Here is a 12,595-nt window from a genome sequence, read left to right on the forward strand (position 1 = left end):
TTTTATATAACTGCTATTATGTACCCAGTCTTTCTAAAACATTATTTCAGTTTCTGCACTTGACAAACTTGTTTTTCATTTATAATAGAGAATAATAATTGCATTTTCTCATTACACGATATGATTTTTGGCAAGGCAGTCTCCATGAATGGAATTTATGTTTTAGATCAGACCACCGAAATATTACACGTAATGAATAAGAAGTTAAAGGTTGGTGACAAAGATCAAACGTATCTATGGCACTGCCGTATGGGACACATTAATGAGAAACGCGTTAAACAGCTCATACAGAATGGAGCTATCTCGGCTTTTGATTTTCAATCATTTGGCACGTGTGAATCATGTCTCATCGGTAAGATGACTCGGATTTCCTTCAAAGGTGTTGGAATGCGCTGCTGCGACCTATTAGGACTCATACACACGGATGTATGTGGCCCTATGTCAATCACCGCACGAGAAGGCTATAGGTATTTCATCACTTTCACGGACGATTTAAGTAGATATGGCTATGTCTACTTAATGAAGCATAAAAGTGAGTCCTTTGAGAAATTCAAAGAATACCAGAATCGGGTACAGAACCAACTGGGTAGAAAGATTAAAACACTACGTTCAGATCGTGGTGGCGAGTATCTTTCTCACGAGTTTGATCAACGACTTAAAGATCGTGGGATTGCCTTACGATTAACTCCACTGGAACACCTCGGTTGAATGGTGTGTCCGAACGGAGAAATCGAACACTACTTGATATGGTTCGATCTATGATGAGTCACACGGTATTACTTGATTCATTATAGGGTTATGCTCTTCTGTCAGCTGCTCTAATACTTAACCGAAGTCCGTCTAAAGCTGTTGACAAGACTCCATATGAACTATGGAAGGGAACGGTCCCTAACTTGTCCTTTATACGGGTTTGGGGCTGCGAGGCTTATGTCAAGTGGAGACACGAGGATAAGCTCGGCCCGCGATCGGTCAAGACATACTTTATAGGTTATCCTAATGGAACACTTGGTCATTACTTCTATTCGCCAACCGAACAACGTGTATTTGTTGCGGCTAGTGCGACATTCTTAGAGAAGGAGTTTCTCGAGAATGCAAAGAGTGATAGAACCTTCGACCTGTCGGAGATTCCAGAACCAAATACCGAGCAACCATTGGAGGAACCAGCTTCTTCAATCCCGGCTGCGGTTAATATTCCTGGGGAACCTAGGAGGTCGGGTAGAGTCTCTATTCCTCCGGACAGATACATTGGTATGGTCGAGGAACATGACATAGATGACATTCTACTCTTAACGAGTAGTAAACCCGCAACCTATAAAGGTGCCATGACTAGTTCCGACTCAAAGCTTTGGCTTGAGGCCATGAAATCCGAGGTGGACTCCATTTATGGACTTAAGCAAGCTTCTAGGAGTTGGAATCATCGTTTCGACCAAGTGATAAAAGACGATGGATTTACTCGATCAGTCGAGGAACCATGTCTATATATCAAGTCAAGTGGGAGAAAGATTGTCTTCCTAATATTGTATGTCGATGACATACTCCTGATTGGGAATGACATACCTCTCTTAACTTCGGTAAAAGTATGGTTGAAGAACCATTTCCAGATGAAAGATCTGGGTGAGGCACAAAGAATTTTGGGCATCCGTATCTATCGAGATAGATCACGTCGGATGTTATCTCTCGATCGGGAGTCTTACATAGACAAGATCCTAGAGAGATTCAGCATGACTAACTCCAAAAAGGGGTTTTCTTCCTATGGCTCCAGGGGTGCATTTGAGCAAGTCTCACGCACCAGAGACACCGGAAGAGAAAGAGCGCATGACACGGATTCCTTATGCCTCAGCTATAGGATCAATCATGTATGCCATGATATGCACACGTCCCGACGTGGCATATGCATTGAGTATGACAAGTCGATTCTAACAGCATCCAGGTGTATCACATTGGATGGCTGTCAAGAACATTCTTAAGTACCTACGGAGGACTAAAGATTGGGCATTGACTTATGGATCGAGATGACTCGAAATCTCAGTCTGGATTCGTTTTTACTCTTAATGGCGCTACGGTCGGTGGAAGAGTTCCAAACAAAGTGTTACAAGCAGATTCTACGATTGACTCGAGTACTATGTCGCGTCTAGACATGTACAACGGAAAGCTCATCTAATCCGAGATTACGTGGAGCAAAAGGAAGTAGTGATAGAAAAGATTGCTACACATGATAATATAGCAGATCCTCTCACTAAACCATTGCGACAAGATAAGCATGAAGAGCATGTTAATTCCATGGGAATTAAACGTGTTCCTGAGTTGTAGTACTCTTTTATGGATTGGATTCATTTTCTTGTGTACTCTATACGACATCATCGTTTTGATATTTATATATATTATGTTTTTCATGTGGAATTGTACGACAATTTTGAACACCACAAAGTGAACTGAACAAACATTATATTTTTAGTCCTTAATTGCCCACATGAGTGATAACTCGGCAATTATTTTGTGACGTTGGTTGATGGTGGGTTCAACGAGCCATAAGTCAAACAGTTGGTGACCAATCACGAGAGGCGATTTATACGGATATCTCGTAGGACACAATTGTGACATCGACGTGGAGTCCTAAATGTTTTATAACATTCGGTGCCGGTCGTGGATAGGACCTCCATGGTGATCCTAAGAGTCGATTCTTTTGACTATCGACTGTCTCTTGAGACTAAGGCAGATTTTGGGTGACTTTGGTTTCTTTCTCACGGTCATCCGTAACAGGGGGCCAAGTAGTTTTTTTCTGGGTCATTTCATGCTGTGCTTAGATCGGAAGGAGTCGAGTTGAAGGAAATATTCAGCCTTTATCAGGTACTCGATATTTCTCAGGGCCACTCGAGGAGCTGTAACTAAAATGCATGGCCATGCTCGAATACGAATTCGTTTTATCAGTTGAGTTACTCTCTAGTCGGGGAAACCACTCTAGATACAGATCGATTGTAAAATACGACCTTTGCGGATCCGGATCTGCAAATTGTTTTACATTGAGTGTGAGAAATTTTAAATGAATATGAGAATCGGTTATCGCACATACACTTGTACGGACAAGTGGGAGTTTGTTGTTTGTGTCCTCCAGTTAGTGCGGATAACGTCATTGCACATACACTTGTACGGACAAGTGGGAGCTTGTTGGGGCTGGTGTCCTTTACAGTTAGTGTAAGGACTTATAAATCTCTAAAAGGATCAAAGGGTATACTTTTGTATTATAATCAGTTGATCCACGTTTATCAATAACGGTTGGCTTGCTAGATAAGTTTGACGTTATTGTCATACAGATGGCGGTGATCAACTGGTCCCTAAAAGTCACACCTATAGGATACGTTTGAGAGATATGACGGTATGAAAATACAGTCATGTTGATGCCAAAGTTGTCTAAGCAGTTAGTCGGAGTTATTGACTAATAATTAGTCAAAACGCGATGTTGAGATAATTATTTAATACGGATTAAATAAAAATGGCTAAGACGAATTAAGCAGTTAATTCGTAAATTAAATATATGCGATTATATTTGATTAATGTATATTGAATAAATTAATTATACGATATTGTCTTTGTCGGACATGTATTAATATTTCGACTAAGTCAAGTTACTAGTTGATATTTTAATAACCGATAACCGATGACGATTTATAATTAAAAACCCGTCGTATACATTTAGCAAATTTTGAGTCGGACCACGAGTTAAAAATAAGAGGAAGTGGAAGCCCACTTCCCCATGTGGATCTCGGTTTGGCCGAATGAAAGGACAAAAGGAGAGCCTCTCCTCCTTGTTAACCTAATCATTTTTCATTTGCAAAAACATTAGGGTTTTGGAGGCATTCTTCCTCTGAAATTTCTAGATCTCACATCGTAAAATTCACAACAATTCTCTCAATATTGCAAGGCAATTAGAGAATACATTTCTAGCACAAGGGCATAGTCTCAGACGGTCTTGGGTGCAACAATTAGGAGGAAATCTACGTTGATTTCTATTCATTTTGCCGAATTGCACTAGGACCCGAGGTTGATTCTTTACCTTTATCGTTTCTATTGTATTTTCGTTTATGACCATAAATCACATGTTAATTTTGCGTTATAGTCCTAAAATTTAAGGGTTTTATACGGATATTACCCCACAACCTTATGAAGCGAAAGTTGGAGAACCTGTTCAATATCGATGGATGTATCCATTTGAAAGATTTCTTAATCATTTAAAAAAAAGATTGGCAACAAAGCTCCGGTGGAGGGTTCAATATGCAACGCTTTTTGGTTAGAGGAAATTTCAAATTTCTGTTCTTTTTATTTCGAAGATCAGATTGACACAAAAGCAAAAGACTTAGATGTTGGTGTAAATTCCGATGACAAGTTGAAATCTAAGTTATCTGAGTTATTCAATGATGACATGGGAACTACAACCGGGAAATGTATACAGAGGTACTTAACTGAGAAAGAGTATGAAGAAGCTCATTTTTAGGTGCTAAGGAACTGTGGAGATTTTTTAGAGACTTATGAAAAGTAAGGTAATACTTCATCATTACTCAATTGTTTTTTAATTATCAAATTAGATCGAATTTATAGGTAATACATAACTAAAACATGCTTTCCCTACTTATAGGGAATTTGAGACACATATCAAAATCAATTTTCCCGATGTCACGTCCTCTGATGATGTTTGGGCATCACATGACAAAAGTTTTCCGAAATCAAGTAAGTGATGATATATTTTCTTTCAAATTGAACTACACATTTAGATTTCTTATTAGATATTGAAAAAAAATATAACAACTTAATTAACATTTTTTTTATTCATAGGTTCATAGATTGAAGGATCATCTAATAATAGCTTTAGCATTGGGTCCTAGTAACATGGTGAAGTCTTGGAGACGGTATTCCATCAATGTCTATAAGTTTCGAACTTTTAAGGAGGGAGTTGATGTTTCGAAGTCTACGTTAAGCAATGGGGTTTCTGTGAATTCAACTGAAGGGTTGGACTACTATGGAACCCTAAATGAAGTAATTGAGCTTTCTTATTATGTCGGGCAAAGAGTTTATAGAGTTATATTTAAATGTGATTGGTTTGATAATTCCACACAGGGACTTAGTATCCATAAGGTTTATGGAATTGTAGATGTAAACGAGAAAAAGAAACTTCGTGGACATAACCCGTTTGTGGCAGCTTTTCAAGTCGATCAAGTTTGTTATGCTTCTTATCCAACCATTAAGAAAGGTAATCAAGGTATTCAGTGGTCCGTGGTTTTTAAAACCAAGGCAAGATCACAAATTGATGCTCCTATTGAAAAAAGTGTCTTTCAAGAAGATGTGGTTGTGAATGATCACTCAATTTCACCGATTTTGTTGGAAGATATAGAGGACGAAGTGGCAGTGGAAAGAGGTCAAGGGGAATATGACAAAGACGTCGGAGAAGAAGGGGATGAAGATGAAGTTGAAGAACTTATTAGATATGAAAATGAGGAATCAGAGGAAGAAGTAGGAGTGCTTTTTTCAGATGATGAACCTGTTTTGATTTGTAGTGACAGTGATAGTGAGGAGGACTAGTTGTAATTGTACAATTATTAATACATTTGTAAAAAAGTTTAAATTTTAAACATTCAATAAAATTTGCATTGTTTAAAATTATACTCCCTCCGTTTTTTATTACTTGTCGTTCTAGCCTATTTAATTTTTTGTTTTATACATGTCGTTTTAGCTTAACATCAATATTGTGTTTCAATTTCCAAGGTTTGGTTATAAGAAACCTCTCAATTCAGCCAATAAAATGCATTAAAGAAGAGGCAAGTGGTAATTAGTTCACAGTTTTCCATAGGACACATGAACACCAAATAAAACAATAATGATAAAAAGTAGTATAGTTGCAAATCTTAATTTGTGTGAATCAAGTTAAAACGACATATACCATATTTTCCATAGTTAGTGTTTGTTTCAATTGTTTATATATACCCTGCAGAAATGGTTGATTTAATGGTTGATTTGAACTAATGATTTTTTCTTTGAACTAACAATTTGAATTGTTTTCAAGCAGTGATTATACCGAACATTTTTCGCCGTGTTTTTGGGAGCAATAGTAATGCATCTTAACATGATCGGGAGGACGAGGAGGTTGAGGATGAGGTCGATCCTGAACCTCCATCACGAAGACAGGACGGCATGCAGGTGATTCTCTCATCAGCCCGTGCTCGGCCAGATCATTTTTGGTAAGTTTATGTTAATTTTTTTATTTTTAAAACTTAACATTTACAGTTTTAATTTCAAATATTTATGTGTTTTTCAGGTGGGATGACGAACCAATCAAGAAATATGTTACTTGGTCGTTCACCCGTAACACAAGAGATGAGTACTTCACTAGGTGGGGTGAAGCGAGTAACGCACAACGCCAGAAGATGTGGAATTACTTTGCGGTAATTATGTTTTTCAATAATAATTTTCTTAAATTTATAATAATTTTCTTAAGTTTTATATAACTAATTTCACACTTGTTTTTGAAACAGACTCATGTAAGATCCATCGATCATGGCTATGATCCTGTGCCTGAGTGGCAGTCGAGGGTAACGAAGCGGATTTCCACTCTTATTAATGGACTAAAATATAATAAGAAAAAGCCAAAGTGGGTGCCTGTTACTTGGTGGGAGAACCTTAAGACTAGGCCACAAGATCCTACTTTTGCCAAACATTCGAAAATCAACACGGCAAATAGGAAGTCGGGTGGTAAAGATGGGAAAGCCTTTTTCCCCCATATTGTGCCAAGGTATCAAAAGGATAATATCCATAGAAGAATGGGGAATAACTCCATCTACTTCCAAAACTTTGACCCTCACTAAACCTTCTTATTTTATGTTGATAGGTATAAAAACCATCTTAAAATAATAACACATCCATGGTTTAATATATAACTTAATCAAGTGTTGTCATAATTCAACAAAGGATTTAGCCTATTAGGCTCATCCTTAGAGTCTAGATATATAAATTAAAAACAAAATTAAAAACAATAAAACTTACAAACTTAGGTTGTGCTCAGAATGGAAGACAAACGGTTGACGAGATTTTATTAATTAAGAAAGAAGATTTACAAGGGGGAGAGAGAGAAAACTAGAGAGAGGGGTAGGAGAAGCCTGCCCTAAACTAAAACAAATGCCTGTTTATATAGGCAAAAATAAAAACTATTCACAAAACAGTAATTGTTACTGTAAGCTTTTATAAAAGCTTTTGAAATTAGTGCTTAAGACTATTGACACTTTATTAGTGCTTATTGCTAGTGCTCCATTTGCTAGTGCTCTATTATTACGGCATGCGCTTTGACAGTGGTATTTCTATTCCACTATTTTCCCTTTGTCTTTTGGTTTGACATCTCTGGCCTTTTTATTGGTTAGTTCTTCTTCTATTAATAATTGAACTTCTATCTCTGCTTCCATTTCCTGAGCATCTTGAAGAATGTCAAATTTATTCTTGCTATTGGATGCTGTAGATATTGCCATTGATACATCGCTTGTCTGGGATTTACTATCCTCATGCATTTGTCTTTGAGCTAAAGCCCTTTCTGCCAATCTAGAAAAATGGCTAAGAATTTCAGCTTCAGATTTATTTTCTACCTGAAATAATTCTTTAGATAACTGGTGTTCTTCCAATTCACCGGATTCTTCAGCATTGAAGATAATCAGACTATCAATCTTGTCTTGAATTAAATTGATTGTGTAAATACACTTTAACTCATTTGTATCTTTATCTTGTCTCATCATTGCTTCCCAAAAGCGAGAATAAGATTCTCTTTTTAAACAAAATAATTTGAGATCATTATATCCTGTTTTGGGGATAAATTTCCAAATCCAGGGAATAGAAAATTCAATAAAGAAATTCAATTGAATAATTCCAAGAATATCATCCTGATCAGTTTTTGGAAGCAAATCTTTCCATTCATTATAAAGATTTTTGAACATTTGTGGCAGAATGTCTTCATTAGTTCCATAAAATTGCCACCATTTGATTAACCAATTTGGTAAATTTTGGTCAAAAACTTCCGGGTAAATTTTTATTAGCCATGTGTGGCTCTTTGTAGGGTTTTCATATAGGAAAACTTTGTCGAAAGCCTGGATATAATCCCAGTAATTGTACTCAACTTTGACATTATTTTTGTTTATCAAAGTTTTGGAAGTAGATGGAGTTATTCCCCATTCTTCTATGGATATTATCCTTTTGATATTAATTTTTGAAAATTTCCAGAAATTACCTGGATCTTCCCAATGAGAAAAATTGCATTCATTTTCAGAAAGAATTCCTTCATAAAAACCCCGACTTTTATAAGTCTCCATAGGGTACTGGTTATTTGTTAAATAGCGGTTATATAATAACCAGGGATTATCTTCCCATTTTTTGTTAGAATTCTGGAGTATAATAATCTCCCTTTCCTCTAGTGATTTCACCATTTTCTCTTTTTCATCAAGAGAATCTTTCATAATTTTTTTGAAAGATGGAGAACTTATATTAAGTTCTTTTTGTTTCCATATTTGGAATTCATCAAATTCTTCTTTTGTGATATTATCACATAAATTTTTGGCTATTAGCCTTTTTCCCCCATATTGTGCCAAGGTATTACTTGGTCTTATATAACCAGATGATGAACCTGGTTCTGGGTTATTCCCAGCTTTGATAATTTCGGATGATTGTCCTGGGTTATTCCCATATCCGATAATTGAGGATGATTGTCCTGGGTTATTCCCATATTTGATAATTGAGGATGATTGTCTTCCTCTCCCTCTATTAGAAGGATGCATAAAGCGGCCACGACCACGGCCTCGACCAAAATCCATTCCTGAAACAAATAACAAACTCTTATAGAGTTAAATACTCCCTTGTTAAAAAATCAGGGAGATGATTATCAGATCCTTTTTTATAATGTATTTCAAAATCAAAAGGGGCTAAATGAGCTTGCCACCTTGCAAACATTTGTTTGGAAACATCATGTTTAAAATCTTTTTGAAACATAAATTTCGCAGAACTACAATCTGTTCTTATTGTAAATTTTTGGTTATATAAATCATTTTGAAATTTTAAAACACATCTGACTATGGCTAAAACTTCTTTAGCAACAGTTGTATAATGAGATTGTGCAGAATTCCATTTCCCTGAATAGAAACGGACTAAAAATTCCTGTTTATTATTGGGATCAATTTGTTTAAGAATCCCTCCATAACCAATATTTGAAGCATCAGTTTCTACTATTTTTTCCCAATGAGGATTTGCCAAACTAAGGCATGGTAAAGATATAACTTTACTCTTAATTTTTCTAACAGCTTTCGTGTGATCATTAGACCAAGCACATGGATTCTTCTTCAACCTGTCATATAAAATAGCTGTATCTTTTGCCAAATCATTATAATAAGGTGAAATATAATTCAAACTTCCTAAGAATCTTTGAAGTTGAGTTTTGTCAATAATTTCATCTGGTAATTTAGACCCAAATTCAATACTTCTATTAATAGGAATAATTTGGCCTTTCTCAATATTATGACCTAAAAATCTGACTTTAGTCTGAAATAAAGACATTTTAGTTTTAGAAATTACTAAACCATTAGATATGATAATTTTTTTGAAAATATCTAAATGCTTAAAATGTTCTTCTATATTCATAGAGAAGATGAGAATGTCATCAATATAAACTATGATAAAATGACTATAATTGTTAAAAATATCATTCATAATTTTCTGAAATTCCGATGGAGCATTTTTTAAACCAAAAGGCATAACATGCCATTCATATTGTCCAAAAGGAACATTAAAAGCAGTTTTGTATCTGTCTGCTGGGTCAATTTGAATCTGCCAATATCCAGATTTTAAATCAAATTTAGAGAATATGAGAGTTTTATACAAACGATCTAATAAATCTTTTTTATTAGGTATTGGATATCTAATCCATTTTAAAACTTTATTTAAAGATTTATAATTAATAACTAATCTAGGAACTCCTCGTTCCTTTTCAGCATTTTTGTTAACATAAAAAGCTGTACATGACCATGGTGATTTGGATGGTCCAATAAGTTTTTTCTCTATAAGAGAACTTATTTCTTTTTTGCAAAATTCCAAATATTCTGAATTCATTTGACAAGGTCTAGCCTTGGTAGGAACATTTTCTTCTTTAAAATCTTCTTCATAAGGAAGATTTACTATATGCTTTTTTCTATTCCAAAAAGCATTAGGATGATCATTGCAAATAGATAGAGAAAATTGGTTTTCAATATCAATAATTTTTTGTTTTAATTTAGGATTATTAAGCTTTTGATCTAATGTCAAAATATTAACTTCATGTTTTAAAAAACTTAATTGATTTTCTTTTAAAGAAATTTTTCTATAAATTTCATTTATCGCCTTCATAAAAGGTTTCATAATAAAATTAAAAGTAATAGTTTTTCCTTGATAATTTGCAGTTAAATTCTTATTATCTGCAGTAAAAGGATAAATTTTTGTTATGAAAGGTGTTCCAAGAATAATAGGAACTGAGAGTTTATTCTTGACTAAAAGAAAGCTTAAAGGAATGCAGGTGTTATTAACACATATATCAGCTTTTGGGAGTTTAAATTCAATATCTAATTTATCTCCTCCTGCTTGAGATAAACTATGAGTAGTTTTGACAAAATACATGGAGTCAATTTCTCCTTCTTGTATAACATTTAAGTCTGCTCCAGTGTCAATTAAAGCAATAAATTCTTTAGAAAATTGATTATTAATCCTGAGTAAGATCTTAACATACCATTTTTGGCCAAAGAACCATATTTATGGTTTGGAGAAATTTTTATTTCTCTCTAATTGGGGTGTATTAACAAGTTGCATAGCTTGATCTTTACCATCTAAATTAGGGATAAAGTCAGGGATAATAATATCATGGTTATCAACCTTTTTACCTTTAGTTTCCTGATCATTATTTATCAAATCATGTTGAAAAATAAAAAGTTTCTCAAGATTAGAAATTCTTATATCATTTCTTTGTTCTTCAATTTTAAGATGTTTAATTTCAGATTTTAAATTATCCATCTCTTTCAAAATATCTTGTAAAGAAGAAGGACTAGAAGTTGTATTTTTATTTTGGAGACATTTATAAACTTCATTTAAAGAATAAGGTTTTTCTTCTGTAAAATTCTTATTGCTGTTATAATCAAAATTATTATGAGAAGTGCTAGGTATATTTTCAATAATTTGAGACCTTAATTCTGCATTTGGGATAGCTTTTAACATATCCAACCAATTATTATTGGTGAGAACTTGTATTTTTGCATCTTGAAAATTGGATAAAAGATTAAATAATTCATCTTTTTTTGGGATTAATACAAACTTTTCCCTGTCCACATGGTTCACATTCTGAACTAGTAGTTGCAGAACTAATATCTGTATAGAAAAAAATCATCTTTAAGAATTTTTAAATTATTACTGGAATTACTAGAATCATCTGACAAAGTTTCAGTTCCACTTTGTAGATTTTGTTCATTAAGAAATAATTTTGAAATCTTGTCTTTAAGATCATCATCTATATCCAAATTATTAATTTGTTTTTGGGTCCAGCAATTGTTTGCCATATGACCTTTTTTATTACATTTGAAACATCTTATTTCCTTTGGAGGTACATAATCTCCTTTTCTGTAATGTTTTTTATGAAACTTTCTCTGATTTTTTCGATGAGTTTTTCCTTCTAATTTTTCTTTAGAATATCTTCTCTTCTTATATCTAGGATAATAAGTTTTATCCTTACCTTTGTGTTGTTTTCTACGAGAAGTAGAAGGCATATCCATGCCAAATTGTTCACAAAATTCTCCTAATTGATTTCTTTCAATAATATTTTGGTGCTTGAGTCATTTATTTAATTTAATCTCATTACAGAGGTTTATACCTTCTGATGTACATGCTTTAATAAGGTGACCATAATTATATTGTTCATAATTAATAGAAGGATTATCTCCACGAAGAATCTTTCTGATTCTTTCTGCAAATAAATGTGGTAAACCATCAATAAATTTGGCTTTCCAATGAGAGCTATTGCATTCAGGTAAAAGCATGACTCTACTAAGAAAGGTGTCTTTGTACCACCTAAAATCAGTTAAAGTTTTACATCTAAAATTTTGTAAAAGAGTTCTTGTGGAATCATAATTATTCCCATATTGACCAGTAAAATGTTCAAGTATATTAACAAGTAAAGTGTAAACCGCAGTTTCTGTGATTACTTCATTTTTAATTTCTGTAGTTGTCAGAATAGCTACCTTTTGTTCTTTAGCGAGGTAATTATCCCACCATCCTTTAAGTTGACCTGTAAATCCTGATATTATCATTTTAGCAACATTAGAATCGCTATTATTTGCATTTTTACAACATTGAGAATACATTAGCATTCTATGACAATGGTTATGAATTTGCTTTTCAGCAAAATAATCTATATTCCATTCGTAGATATCAGTTCCACGATAATCGTTACCAATAATCTCAAAGCATTTTCTTCCGCATAATATCTACGGTGAAGGTCGTTTATTATAATACAAAGTATTAATAGGTTTTTGGCCCCATTTATTTCTTGTGACAACATTCAAAT

The 12,595-nt window shown here is 34.0% G+C and overlaps 1 long non-coding RNA gene across 1 annotated transcript in view; it reads left to right on the forward strand.

Annotated features, from left to right (window-relative positions):
* LOC141614364 (uncharacterized) overlaps positions 1-12,595 on the forward strand; it is a 106,378-nt gene that overhangs the window by 47,928 nt on the left and 45,855 nt on the right. The gene's annotated exons all lie outside the window — the stretch shown is intronic.

Source organism: Silene latifolia, chromosome 1 (genome assembly GCF_048544455.1).
Source record: "Silene latifolia isolate original U9 population chromosome 1, ASM4854445v1, whole genome shotgun sequence".
Lineage (NCBI taxonomy): Eukaryota > Viridiplantae > Streptophyta > Magnoliopsida > Caryophyllales > Caryophyllaceae > Silene > Silene latifolia.